The sequence below is a fragment of the Euwallacea fornicatus genome, chromosome 26 (genome assembly GCF_040115645.1).
Source record: "Euwallacea fornicatus isolate EFF26 chromosome 26, ASM4011564v1, whole genome shotgun sequence".
NCBI classification, from domain to species: Eukaryota; Metazoa; Arthropoda; class Insecta; order Coleoptera; family Curculionidae; genus Euwallacea; species Euwallacea fornicatus.
In genome coordinates, this window is record NC_089566.1 from 20,616 (window position 1) to 24,068 (window position 3,453).

A 3,453-nucleotide genomic window follows, 5' to 3' on the forward strand; every position below is an offset into this window, starting at 1 on the left:
CCCAAAAACTTTACTAAGACAAATTTCCTTCCAAAACATATATTTACTGAGATATCGCACTTTGAAACACTAATGAGCAACCCTGTATATACAGGGTGTTTCTAAAAGATCTGTACAAAATTCTACCACAGATTTCTGAGGTCAAAACATGACGATTTAACCCAATTTACCTTAGTCCAAAAGTGGACGGTTTTAGAAATACACGGCGTCAAAGTGAAAACAAAAAAAAGCGAAACAATTTATTTCTTGGTTAGTAACGCTGTTATCTACACAAAATGTCGTATCGGGCGGTTTTTGGGGATCAGAAATCAGAATCCGTTTACATTTTCGATGCACAATGTAGAGGGCGTTGTCAGCGCTCGATGAACCCTCTTTAAAAGGGCATAACTTTTTCATCACCCGGTATAAAATTTATTTATGACTAAACTTGTGTTTTCCTATATTTTTTAGGGAAAAAGGGTCTCTTGTTAAAAATCTCTACAAGGCTTCCTTCTTGAAATATTGGAAGCTTAAAGTTCGCTGCATGTCTTGAACAATAATTTTAATGTACTACAAATCTATTCTTACAGTTGGATCGAAAAAAATCAAAACTTAAAAATAGGTTACAAATTACTTGAAAACATAGATACCAAACATAAACACGAAAAAATTATACTTTTAGTAAATGTTCGAAATGACCACCATTGACTCGCATACAAAGATTAATCCGACGCAAGAAATTAAAACGTACTCTATTCATCAATTCTTCGTCGTTCTTTAAAATGTTTACTGCATTTTGAATTCGTCCCCATAGTTCCTCTTCACTATTTATGGCCGTGAAGTATACCATAGACTTTAGAGTCCCCCATAAAAAATAATCCATCGGAGTTAAATCCGGTGAGCGCGGTGGCCATGGTACCGGAGCATCATTTCCTCTACATATCCATCTTCGTGGGTACTGTTGTTTTAAATAGTTGCGCACATTTATAGTAAAATGACTAATAAAAAAAAGACTATTAAAAAGACTATTTTTAAGTTTTGATTTTTTTCGATCCAACTGTAAGAATAGATATGTAGTACATTAAAATTATTGTTTAAGACATGCAGCGAACTTTAAGCTTCAAATGTCTCAAGAAGGAAGCCTCGTAGAGACTTTTAACAAGAGACCTTTTTTCCTTAAAAAATGTAGGAAAATACAAGTTTAGTCATAAATAAATTTTATTCCGGGTGATGAAAAAGTTATGCCCTTTTAAAGAGGGTTCATCGAGCGCTGACAACGCCCTCTACAGTGTGTATCGAAAATGTAAACGGATTCTGATTTCTGATCCCCAAAAACCGCCCGATACGACATTTTGTGTAGATAGCAGCATTACCAACCAAGAAATAAATTTTTTTGCTTTTTTTTCTTTTCACTTTGACGCCCTGTATTTCGAAAACCGTCCACATTTAGACTAAGGTAAATTGGGTTAAATCGTCATGTTTTGACCTCAGAAATCTGTGGTATAATTTTGTACAGACCTTTTAGAGACACAGTATATTTAGTATATGTACAATGTTTCAAAAATATCTTATAATTTACTGAACTTGACATCTTTTACCCGTGGTACTCATTTATTACATTTATTAACCAAAATTGGGGAATAAAGGAGTGTACATTCGGTATGATGTGTACAATTTTTTATCTGGTTTTCGGAGGGTTTATATAATTTATTTATTTTCAAGAGTATGTGAAGCAATTTTAGACCCAACAAAATTAATAATTTTAATTCGTTCTTATGGAATAAATATAGTTACGGTTGTTCAAAATTTACGGTAATAATTTTAATTAGAGTACTCAAAAGTTTAATTATTATGTTTCATGCGCGCATGCTTGTGACTGTTATCAGTAGGATTTCTGGGTTGTGCGATGTCTTCTCCGTATTCTCTTGTGCGCCGATTATTCTGATGTTGGGTTTCGTGGCAACCATCTGCATATCGTATAAAGTACATCCCAGCGAACTAGGCATATGAAGGAGTGTCTGTTTCTGCGCATCTCGATTCATAGTACAAAAAATCCGAATGAAACGTAATGAAATTATTTTCTGTTAGTATGTTTAAGGCAAATCTGATTCTATGAGATTGAGGTCTTCATTGCTTCCCTAGATGAGAATGGCATCGATAAAATCAATCCTTACATGGTATTAACATTGTTCCAATGATTTTTTGAAAAATTTCAAGGGCTCCGTTAATGCCAAAAAAAGATTTTTTTATAGCAGTGCAGCCCTTTACTCCCTACATGTATCGTAATATCAGGTAGGACCATAATACCCTTCCGGTTTTAGGCAATTTATTCAAATCTTCATAAAATTAGTTATGATCATCGGATTTAGGTTAAATATGCGCCGTTTTATTCGATAACTTGTTGCCAACGAGATTCCAACTTCATTATATCCCGTTCGTAGAAGCCTATTTCCCTATTGGCAAAAAACTGGGACAGCCAATCTTCGCAGACCTCTCTGGAGGCCAACTTTTTATCACCAAGCGCATTCGCCTTGGACAGGAACAGGTGGTAATCACTTTGTGCCAGGTCCGGACTGTAAGGTGGATGCATCAGGACCTACCGTCCAGGCTCCCGGAGCTTCTGTCGCGTCGCAAGCGATGTGTGAGGCCTTGCGTTGTCCTGATGGAACAAGATTTTGCATCTGTTGATCAATGCAGGCCGCTTTTTAGCCAGTGCTTGTTTCAAGCGGTCCAGTTGCTGACAGTACAGTACCGAATTGAGCGTTTGGCCATACTCGAGGAACTCGTGGTGGATGATTCCCTGACAATCCCACCAAACACACAGTAAAACCTTCCTGGCCGTTAATCCTGGCTTGGCCACCGTTTGGGCTGCTTCGCCAAGCTTCGACCGCGACTTTTTACGCTTAACATTGTCGTACGTGACCCATTTCTCATCGCCGGTTACCATACGCTTCAGAAAAAGGTCGATTTTGTTCTAGATTCAATAGCGATTCGCAGATGGAAATTCAGTCCATAATGTTTTTTCGCGATAACTCATACGGCACCCAAATATCCAACTTTTTTGTACATCCAGCGGCCTTCAAATGTCTTTTGATCGTTGTGGGTGGTACATTCAATTCTTCCGACATCGTTTTGACTGAGATATGGCGATCTTTCGCAATTTTTTCAAGAATTCCGTCGACATTTGTAGTGAGTGGTCTTCCTCCGCGGTAATGGTCGTCGGTGTCGAAATTTCCTGCTTTAAATCGTCTAAACCATTCTTCCACCGTACGAAGTGACACAGTTCCATCTCCCATAACGTCATTGATCTCTTTGTGCGTTTGCGCAGCCTTTTTGCGTTGAACGAAAAAAAAATTCGAAATTCCACGAATATCTCGGTCGTTTGCTTCCATTTTTGAATGGCTATATTTCGAGAACTATTCAACCAAACTAAACAAACCGAGCGTCGTATTTTGGCTAATGGCATGACCTTTC